At 40.0% G+C, this 12,048-nt stretch overlaps 1 pseudogene; it reads right to left on the bottom strand.

Moving 5' to 3' along the window:
- Positions 1–4,604: 4,604 nt before the first annotated feature.
- The window catches only part of LOC119509763, a 33,680-nt pseudogene continuing 26,236 nt past the window's right edge, over positions 4,605–12,048 (bottom strand).

The following is a 12,048-nucleotide window of genomic DNA, read 5'->3' as shown; positions in this document are numbered from 1 at the left end:
CTTACAGTTCTGGAGGTCAGAAGTGAAAAATCAGTCTCATTTGGCTGCAGTCAAGTCAGCAGGGCTGGATCTGTCCAGGGGATCTAGGGGATGCTCCATGTCCCTGCCTTTCTCAGCCTCTGGAAGCTGCCAGCGTCCTTGCCTTGTGACCCCTTCCTCACACGGCTCCAGCCTCTCGCTTCTGTTGTCACATAGCCTCCCGCTAACTCCGATGCCCCTGCTTCCCTCTTACTAGGGCTCTGGTGTTCACAGGGAACTGACCAGATAATCCAGGGTAAGCTCCTCATCTCAAAATCCTTGATTTAAGCAAGGATTAAATCCCTTTTACCATGTACATTAACATATTCCCAGAAGGGCTGGTCTATCCATATCCAGTGCCCTCTTGCTATGTGGGGCTCTAGAAGGTGCAGGAAAATTCACCTTCTCAAGGAAGAGGGAGGCAGGCATGGGCTATTCCTGCTCATCTCAGCCCCCTCTCACCAGGAGACCTGCCTCAGTCATGGGGCCACCAACTCCACTCTAGGATGATGGGCCTGTCTCGTCCCCACATGTTCACAATCTGGTCTTTGGACTTCACGTGTTTCTGTCTTCAGCGGCATCTTGGGCTGGCCCTTGGGGGGTCTGAGGTCTTACAGCTAGGGAATGGGAAGTAGAAGTAGCTCAGCCCTGCAGCCAGGCTGAGACAGAGTCATGCATGGGACTAGGGTTGACTTGTTTTTCTTTATAATAATTTTTTAATTAAAGAAGTTGTAAGTTTACAGAAAAATCATGTAGAAAACAGCATCTCTATATACTTCCTCCCATTATTAACACTGCATTAGTGTGGCATCCTTGTTACAATTGATGAAAGAATACTAAAATTGTAGTATTAACTATAGTCCAGAGTTTATATTAGGATGTATGTTTTCCCATATACCATGCTATTATTAACACTTTGCATTAGTGTGGCATATTTGTTACAATTGATGAAAGAATATTAAAATTGTACTATTAACTGTAGTCCATAGTTTAAGGTAGAGTCCCCTGTGTTGTAGTCCTAAGTTTTATCTTTTAATTTTTATCCTAGTAGCCTATATATAACCTGCAATTTCCCCCTTTTAACCACATTCACATGAATGATTCAGTGCTGTTAATTACATTCACAATGTTGTGCTACCATCACCACCATCCATTTCTAAAACTCTACATATGGGCACATTGGGGGATGTGGGAGAAAACAGCATTGCTGAGGTCTCCAGTGCTGAGAAGAGGCTCAGAGCTGAGCCCAGGCCAGACTCATCCCCAAACAAAGGTCAGGCTCTATGATCCAGAGCCATCCTGAGCTGAGCAGCTATCACAGTTGCCACAGTAGCCATGTCACAGAACCTTCAAGATCAGCCAAATCAAGGTTTGTGATAGATTCTAGAAATCAGAGGCCAACTGACTGTCACCAAGCCTTGGCTCCCCCACCCCAACCGCACATATGCTGCAGCACTAAAAACTGTTTACCAGTGATCTTGGGGGCAGGGGATACCAGTGTGATTAGAGGGTAATGCTAGTACCTGGTACTCTGCAGGTTCTCTGGAATGAACAGCCTCGGTGTTGAAAATGGATGGGGAACGTAACCAGTGGTTCTCAGATATAAAGAAGCATCATGAGTGATAAGACTCTCTGTAGCTATGTGATAATTCATGGGAATAGCAAAGGATCAGAGGCAGATGGGAATTCATTTCATGGGGACACAGCTTGGGGACACAGGGTTAAGCTGCAGCCTGCACCAGCTCCCCCCCAGACTGTACTGTACCATCCTATATAGCCTGTTGCTGTACCATCTGAGAGCACACCTTCTGAGCAGATTCTGGTAGAAAGCATCTTCTGGGAGGATGATCAGGTTAAACCCCACCTGAGATTTTCATGCTCTGTTCTAGTTCCTATCACCTCCACGTCCATCATCCCCTCTGATTTTGTTGTTGTGCCCTGAGTGCAGAGCCTTCCATCTCAGCCTCAGGATCAGGCCTCAGGCAGGCCACAGTCCCTTTAGTGTCTACCTCCTTGTACAGGTGACCAGTGACAGGGGAGTTTGGGCTTCCAGTGGTCCTCAGACCTGGGACACAGTCATAAAAACTGCAAGCGTTACTGAGAAGCCATTCTGCACAGCAGACATGCAGCGGCTGGTGTTGCTGTGACCAGCATCTGCATGTCCTGTCCGGGACTCAGTCTAGGAGGGTGTGGCTGATGGGGTATCAGGTTCTACCTCACTGGGCAAGCATCAAGGACAGGCCTGGTGAAGGTGTGCTGCTGGGGAGGTCAAAGGGTGGTGCTGGGGTCTGAATCATGTCCCCCAAAATGATCCTTATAAGGAGATGACTGAGCAGGAGGAGAGGGAGACCAGGGGAGGGGCAGAAAGAGACAGATCGCCATGGGACAGAAGCAAGTACACTGAGAAGCTGAGGAGTACCAGGACTGTAGGCAAGTCACCACCAGGATGACTCCAGGAGAGAGCGTGGGCTGCTGATATGTGATTGTGGACTCCCAGCCTCCAAAACTGTGAGATAAATTCCTGTTGTTTAAGCCAGCCTGTTCTGTGGTATTTGTCATAGCAGCCTGGAAACTAAAACAAGTGGGAAAGGGTAGGGGCTTGGGCTGCCTCCCTGGCTCAGCCACTGCCCAGGTTGCTTTGCTTCCCTGACACTTGCTTCTGGCATTTTGAGAAGAGCCCCATGCTCTTAACATGGAAAATCAATAAGATGTTGATTCCCAAATGACCAGCAGAGGGCGACAGAAACCAGGTGCACAAAAAAAGCCTGTTTCTTCCTGTCCCTCCCACAGAAATGCTGCTGGGAAAAGAAGATATCCATATTCCAAAAAATGAAGGGGGACCCCTGGTTCATACCATATACAAAAATTAACTCCAAATGGGTCGAAGTCCTAAATATAAGAACCAGAAATATCAAACCCCTGGAAAAAAAAAATCAGGAAGCATCTTCAAGACCTGTGTTAGGCAATAGTTTCTTAGAAAATAAAAAATGGAGCAATGGTAATTCATTAAAATTAAAAACTTTTGGACATCAAAGGACTTCATCATGAATACAAAAGACAACCTACAGAATGGGAGAAAATATCTGGAAACCACATATCTGACAAGGGTTTTCTGCACTTATATATGTACATATATAAAGAACTACTACAACTCAAGAAAAAAAATTTTTTTAAATGGGCAAATCCTTGGGAAGACTGTTGCTGGAAAGAAGAGGTTAGGCCTGCCTACAATTGTGCCTAAGAGTCTCCTCCTGAATGCCTCTTTGTTGCTCAAATGTGGCCCTCTCTCTCTAGCTAAGCCAACTTGGCAGATGAAGTCACTGCCTTCCTCACTACATGGGATCTGACACCCAGGGGAGTAAATCTCCCTGGCAATGTGGAATATGGCTCCTGGGGAGGAATCTAGACCCATCATTGTGGGATGGAGAACATCTTCTTGACCAAAAGGGGGATGTGAAAGGAAATGAAATAAGCTTCAGTGGCAGAGAGATTCCAAAAGGAGCTGAGAGGTCACTCTGGTGGGCAGTCTTACGCACAACAGACACAACCCTTTTTAGGTTCTAATGAATTGGAATAGCTAGCAGTAAATACCTGAAACTATCAAACTACAACCCAGAACCCTTGAATCTTGAAGACTATTGTATAAAAATGTAGCTTATGGGGGGTGACAATGTGATTGGGAAAGCCATATGGACCACACTCCCCTTTGTCCAGTATATGGATGGATGAGTAGAAAAATGGGGGGAAAAAAAGGCACCCAGTGTTTTTTTTCACTTTAATTGTTCCTTTTCACTTTAATTTTTATTCTTATTATTTTTGTGTGTGTGGTAATGAAAATGTTCAAAAATTAATTTTGGTGATGAACGCACAACTATATAATGGCACTGTGAACAACTGAATGTACGCTTTGTATGACTGCATGCTATGTGACTGTATCTCAATAAAATTGAATTTTAAAAAATGGGCAAATTACTTAAATAGATATTTCTCCAAAGAAGATAGGCAAATGGACAATAATCACATGAAAGATGTGCAACACGATAAGCCATTGGGGAAAAGCAAATCAAAACCATATTGAGAATCACTTCACACTCACTAGAATCCAATTTGGGGAGTTATTTGGGAAGTTATCTGCCATTATTTCATCAAATATTCTTTATGGCCCTTCCTGTCTTTCCTCTTCTTCTGGATTCACAAAACATGGATATGTCATGCACTTGTTTGTATCCCAAAAGGCTCGGGGACTCTGCTTATTTTTCTTCATTCTTTTCTTCTTGTTATTTCTGAACCTAGATACTCTCAACTGATCTGTCTTTAAGTTTTCTGATTCTTTCTTCTGCCTTCTCAAGTCAGATATTGAGCCTCTTAATGAATTTTTCATTCAATTATTTTACTTTTAACATACCCTCTCAACATACACACACACACAAAATACACATACATACGTACATATACACACAAGGTTATATTTTAATAACCATTGCTAAAAGGCAGCAAGTATACATGACAAACTGTCAAGAGATCATTTCATGGAAGAGAGACTGGAGTAAATTTTATATTTTATTCTAAACATTTCTTAAGCTCATAGGATAATTTCTAATTTTTAATTGCAATGTTTTCCCACATTTTCCAAAATTATAACTTTAAATAAACACAAAATACAATATTTATAATGTTCTTTCCATTTGGTATGCACTACAGATGAGATGTAGTTTATGATCTCAGAATTGTACTCCAAAAAGAATTTTTATTGGAGATGAAATATTTAGCTTTATTTCACGAAGGGTATTTGAACTTGATCTTGAAGGACTGGGAAAATTAGAAGAGATAGAGACCAGAAAGGGCATTTCTACTGCTAGGAAAAGGGGAATGATGATAGGCTTGAAGGCCAGCATGCATCAGACTTGCTCAGATAAGGCTGGAAATTCTCAATCTGCAGTCTGACTGTGCTGTTTCTTCAGACTAGAATGAAACAGAGCTCAAAGAAAGGTGCTACAGAGCCTATCCCAGATAGAATTGGGGTGGTGTCGATGTCCTTTAGATCAACCAGAGGTTTTAAAATAAAAAGCTGTAAAATGTTGGTCAGGACTATAAACAGTTCCATGTGAGCCAGCCCCTCTCCAATACAAACTCTTTTTCCTAAAAATGACACATAAAATAAAAGACATTTAATTATATTTCTGAGTTAGCACACAGGGGAGCTTAAATAAATGCAGAATGAACTCATAAATAAATAAATATTATAAATGACTAATTAACCTATGGCTTCTTCAAACTACACCAATACGTGGTGTCCTTCCCTTCCTCAGCACCTATTTCTGTGTGTGCTAAAGTAAACAGCTTTTCTGTACCTCCATGGTGGAACTGCTTTGCTGAGGCTTGTCAGTGACCCCTTTCTATACACACACCCACAGACATCTACCCAATTGGTATGATGCAAAATACTGTACTTGTCCATCTGCCCCATCTGCCTCTGTGCCAAAACTCAACAATAGATATATTTATCTTTATCTGGATTCTAAAACATAATCCTAACCTTGCCACTTCTGTGCTTAAAAAAAAAAAAAATCAAGCGCTTACCATTTCAAGGTAGTAAAGAAACATATATATAAAAAAAAAGAAATATCAAAAACAGGCTGCAAGCAATTTTTAGAGCCTCATTTCTTTCCACACCTTCCACTCAGTTACCGTAAACCCCAGCCATTAACTATTCAGTCCCATGTTTTATCTCAAATTCTGGACATTCCTCTGAAATTCTGGAATGGTCTTCCCTTCTGCTCTACCTACTGATACTCTCCACATCTTCCTAGACCTGGCTGACATGTCAGTTATTCCAGACAAACTTTTTCAACAGAATCAGGGAACATTTCATTCCTTTATCTGTTTTCCATAATGTTTCTGATACAGCACATTTCATGTGAAATTATTATTATGTCTCACAGACTGGAATATAAGCTCTTGAGGTAATGCCTCAGATCTTATAATGGTATCTACTGGCGGGATAAAAACAAGCCCCCATGTCTTTTGAAATGAATGGCAATCTTAAGCAGGCTAGGTGTGGCATAATGGATTTCAAAATACTGGAAGAAAGTGGTGGCTTGCTTTGAGATTCCTGGGCATTGCACATAATCATGGGACCACAATACCAGGGTGTCCAGACACTTATTTGCAGATATTCAATCAGGTGCAAAGCTCCTATTTCTGCCCCTGTTTTAGTTACATCTATAGAAAAGGCTCTGCATTCTCTACTTTCCCTCCTGTTGCTCCTCTTGAGTGTGCTAACAGTCTCCATTCCTCCCTTCCTCCATGCCTGCTTTATGTCCAGGAAGCTGACTTCCATGAATTGAATTAACCAAGAAATTTTCTTCTTGGCTCTAGATAAATTCATAAGATTGGATGTTGAAAATGTCAGAGTATTTATTCCCTTAGTTGCATCCTGCTAGATGCCACAATTTTGATAGTATTTGCATTCCACTCCTTGTAACACATCTGTTGAGGCATGGACTCGCTCTTTATTAAAGGTCTATTCAGGTTCCAGTAACACCTTCCTTCCTTTGTCTCTTACAACCTAGGATGGTCACATCTTCCCACCGATGACAGTGCGTGAGCACTTTACAACACCTTATTACTTCCCTCTGAAGGAAGTCTCTTCATCAAGCTCTCTTTAATCAACCTTTTTGAACATGCCATCTGTTTCTTTCCAGGACCCTGACAAACAACACTCAAATGTTACTTCCTGCAAGAAAATTTCCCTTACCCTCCAACTACTCTCCCTTGTCCCTGAAGAGGTCAGACCAAAGCTCCTCTCTCTGGGCTTCCACAGCAACCTGTACCATAGTATTTGTCACAATGGAGTCTCAAGGCCTGTCAATTCATCTTCCTTTCTCAGTAAAAAAAGATCTGTTCCTTATTCACATTTGTATCCCTGCTGCTGAGCATGGGACTTCTTTGTACAAGGTGCTCAGGGAAATTTATTGAGTGAACTGGCTTCTCAGGACAGGTGAGAAAGGCCTTCATGGAGATGGACCTCCAGGAGAAGCTCTTGGTCATCTCAGTGATAAGACAGGAGGCAGATTTCACCGAGTGCCGCCTCCGACCCAGGGAGGATTAACATAAACTTTGCGAATGGTGCCTCCGGGCTCATACAAATGGCAATTCATCCAACCTAGAGCAGCTTCCCTGAGAAGCCCTTCCTCATCTCACTTAACCCCTGATATACAAATGAAAGTGAAGCTCACTTGCCTGTTGAAAAAGGCATGAAGTAGTCACTCATCTTGAAATTACCACTTTCATCCAGGAAGTGGCCAGGGTCAAACTTCTGTGGGTTAGGGAATTCTTTGTCATCAAACAGGACAGAAGACAAGAGACGCTAATATTTCTGTGCCCTGATAAAAACAGAAAAAAATAAACTGGATTATAAAGAAGGTCATGGAGCGTGAAAAAAATTAGGAGTTCCTCATCTGATTCTTTTGTGTTATAGATGAGGAAATGGAGGCACAAAAAAAGGAAAATTTATTTGCCCCATGACACCAAACAAATTAATGACCAAGCCTAACAGGTCTTAAGCCATTTCCAAGGCACTGTTATTGACTTCAAGGCCATCCTCAGCACTCTGCTATCTGATACCAATACTACCTTGGCATAAAACCAAAAACGTGCCCTGGAGGGCATTACTCTTGACAGATAAACTGCAGTATGGTTTAACTGTACTGGTGATATTTTTCATAAATTTGTTCACTACAAAAATTGAGAGATTCAAGAAACTCAGCAAAAATACTAACAGGCTTCCGGCTCCAGGTGCTGGGCGGGTGGCGAAGCGAAGTCCAAGATGACCGCGGCAGCTTCCTCAGCCTTGGTCTTCAGGGCCTCGGGCCTGACCGCAGCCTCCGGCTCGTACTAAGTCTTCTGCAAGTGACTCCCGCACTCTGCTTGCCTTCTTCGACTTGGCCTGGCAGCTGTGCATGAACTTGCCATACGTCTACATCGCAGACTCCGTTATCCTCAGCATCCGCTTGCAGGTACACTTTTGGAGCCCTGACTAAATTGCCCGCGTGGTGGCGGACGCACCCGCGGCCCGACAGCCTACTGGGGCTGCCCCGGGAAAGCCCCGTAGTATCGCGAGATTCCCAGGAGGCTTTGCTCGCCCGACTGTCTCGGATTTCTTGCAGGAGCGAGAAACAGGAATTATGCGATTCCGGAAGCAGAGAATTTAAATTAAGACCCATGGAAATATTTAAGACTTGCAACCTTAAAATAGAAACAGGAGAAACTTAAGGATGTGACAAAGGGCAGAGGGTGCATTATAAAAAAGGGAGGCTACTAAAGTTTTTAGAAAAAAATTTTTATGTGTGCAACAAACTCATGGCCCAAACCGTAAGGAAACCAGTACACTTCAGGAATTTTGGATTGTTTTGTAAGTAATACAATGAATGAGGAAGAAGACAAAGAGATTAAAGATATGATGTGGTAGCATGTATTTCTTCATCCCACAGGAGTAAACATCAGCAATCAAACTTGAGGTGAAAAACAACAAACCTGTACAGGAGAGGCATTCTCCAAATACCAAGCAGAGTAAAATGCTGCTGGATTTCTAACAATGGTGGTACCGTAAGAAAGTGAACTCTATTTCATTCTCCCTGTGAGTAATGTTTCAAGGACAATGTCAAGACCTTGGAACCTGAGAGAAGGGAATGCAGTCATAGTACAAAGTTTGGCTGTTCAGTGAATCACGTTTAAATAATCGTAATAATGTAAGTGCTGTTTATGTTTTTAATCTTTTAAGGGACTACTTAATTATGGTTACAAAGTAGAATGCAAATGTTATCAGCTTTGATAATGTAAAAAAATTAGGGTTTGCAAGTGGAAATATTGAAGGGGGAGGAGAAAGTAAATGGAATGATACTGGCGTCCTTATATAGTGGGAAGTTAAGAGGTACTGTGTGTTGTTGAAGGAAGAAAGACGTGTTATATTACTTAAACTCTAGCCATAAAGTCTAAAGTGATATATATCTTTATTAAAAAGGGAGGAGAGTAGGGGAAAATAGCATGAAATCAACAGGAAATGCCTAAAGATGGAGAGTTCAGTCGGGATATTTCAAAAAGAAAAATTGTTAGTAGTACTTCATGCATTTGAATGTACAAATAGATTTTTAGTTTTTCAAAGAGTTTGGAGGTTACTTAATTATGTATAGATTTAAAACATGAAGAAAACAAAACTGAGGCAATTGTGAACTCCAGGAGAAGTTAAAAGTTGTTAATGAACTACACTGCAGACGTCAACTGTGAATAATACTAGTCTATATATAAAGTAGGCCACTATTTTGTAAACACTGAATATCGATTTAACAAGAAATGATTATATAACATTGGGGGAATAGGAGAGGGGTGAAATGTGTTATGTAATTGGGGAAAGTCAATCAAAATCTAATATAAAAAACTATCCAGAGTAAGGAGTATAGACATGGTACTTAGAAAAATGGAGGTAACTACAATAAGAAATAGCTAAGATAAACATGGTTGTCTGGAGAAAGGAAATCAGTGGTAGATAGAGAAAAAGCAGAGCAATGCTGTATTTCACTACCAGTCTAATGGTATTGTTTTTTGTTTTTTTTTTTTAACTATTTATATGTATTTCTTTGAGTAAAGCTAATTTATATAAATTTCATTTTTTAAAATTTCCCAGATAATTGAAAGTATACGACACTGATTAAGATCCACCAAAGTAGAATGGGATTGAATTTTTAAATCAGGCAGACTTCTGTTAAAATACAAACTAGTTTCGTGGCTTTAGGTGAGTCTATTTATCTTCCTAACAGTTTCTTAAACTGTTAAATGAAGGTAAAAATACCCACTTTTGAAAGGTCAATCTGAGATTTATCAATGTCTGTCTTAGTGCTGGATATATACAAATTAAGTATTATATGTTGTAACAGAATATAATATTAAGATGTGAATAAAACATAAAACACACACACACAAATACAAACAGGCTTAACACAAAGTGAATCTCACCTAGGAACTTTATTCTTATTGGTGAAATATCAAATGCTTTCCCATAAGATTGAGCATTGGAAATAAGTAAAATGGTCTTTATACCAAGATGACATGATTGTTTACATAGAAATCACTAAAGACTATAACTACTAGAACTAATAGGTAAATATAGCAAAGTCACATGATTAAAGATGTATATTCAAAAGTAAATAGTATTCTAGGAGCAAATAACTGACAACTAAAGATTTAAAAATTAATCTGTAGTAACATCAAACATCACAAAATTCTTAGGAATAAATCTTGCCAAAAGATGTGCAAGACCTCTACACTGTAAACCAAAAATATTGCTAAGAGAAATTAAAGAACACTTAAATAAATGGAAATAGATACCATATTCATGGATAAGAGGCTGAATGTTGTTAAGATATCCATTTTCTCAAAATTTATCTATAGATTCAACATATTTAAATAAATATATCGCTGTAAATTTCTTAAATTTTCATGATGTAATAAATTATTTTAACATATAATGTGACAAGTTAAAGATACATATTATAATCTCTATATCAGCCACCAAAACACCCCAAACCAAAACAAACAAAACAAAATAAAGGAATAATTAAAATGCCATAAGGCCTAACTATAAAGTTTTTAGAGGTGATAGAATAGAATGGTATAAAATATTTGATTAAAGTAAAGTAAGGAAAGGGCAAATACAGGAAAAAGTGCAAGTAGAAATCAAATGCCAAGATGATGGACAATACAAGTATATAGGAAATCACAGTAAATGTAGGTGAGATAAACATTCCAATTCAAAGGCAGAGATTATCACACTTGATAAAAAAGACAAGAAGCAACTGTGTATTTTTTTCAAAGAAACAAATTGAAAGTAAAAGTATGGAAAAAGATTTACCATGCAAATTTTGACCTTAATAAAGCCAGTGTGGCTCAACTAATAGCAAACAAAGTAGATTTCAGGATAGAGTATTACCAGAGATAAAGAGGGGCATTTCATAGTGATAAAAGGATCAATTAATGAAGAAAACATTATGGTGCAATAAGTGAATACATCCAATAACAAATTTGCCAAACATGAGGTAAAAACTTACAGAAATTTAGACCTACAAACAAATCTACTAGACAATAGAACTGCCAATTACATGATTTTAAGGGTTTTGCATTGAAATGTGCTTCTTCTTCTTGCATCCAAACCCTTCAGTGAAGTTACAATTGAGGAGAAGTCAGGGCTTTGGGACAGGCATTTTTAAGCTGTAAGAGAACTGAGTCTGTTGAAATGCTGATGGAAAAGAGCCAGTAGGGAGGGAGAGGAAGAAGATAAAGTAGAAAGAATAATTGATTATTCAAAGAGGATCCGTGAAAAATGAGAGGAAAGAGGTCCATGCCACAGGAGAAAGGTTCACTTGAGATAGATGGAGAGCCCTTCTTCCACAATAATAGACATGAAAGAGAAATCAAAGGGTGTGGATGTAGCCAAGTTTATAAATTTAGTGGAGGAGAATTGCAGGAGTTCCCTTCCAATGGCTCTGATTTTCTCTGTTGGGGGAAGACCACATCACCTGAGGAGAAGGAAGATGGTGGAGAGGAAGAAGTTGTTTGAGGACAGTTTGATGTTAAGTTATCGTGGTGCATGATGGAGCATGATGGAGCAACTTGCATCAGGTTATACAGCAGGATTGTAGAACAGGATTGAGAGTGCCTTTGGGGATGGTGAAAATAACACTAGCATGCTAAGCCTCCTGCTCATTTCCAGCAGGGATCAATAGCTCAAGGGCAGGCAGGGAGGAAGGTGACTGATGGGTTGAACTACTGACAGGTAAGTGAAACAGATAGTGGGAGGAAAGAGTGTGGGATACTGATAAATGGTTAAGAGTGATACAGCATACACTGGAAGGCAGGGAAGAGGAGATAGGATTAGGCTAACGGACAGGCAGAGTATGGAACTATCCATGACTGAAAATCCTGGAAATTTTGGAAAATTGTGCCAATGAACTAAAAGGAAAGGAGTATGTAGTCAGG

Source organism: Choloepus didactylus, chromosome 15 (genome assembly GCF_015220235.1).
Source record: "Choloepus didactylus isolate mChoDid1 chromosome 15, mChoDid1.pri, whole genome shotgun sequence".
NCBI classification, from domain to species: Eukaryota; Metazoa; Chordata; class Mammalia; order Pilosa; family Megalonychidae; genus Choloepus; species Choloepus didactylus.
The sequence above is the reverse complement of the archived record's forward strand: the minus strand, read 5'-3'. Positions and strand labels throughout refer to the sequence as shown.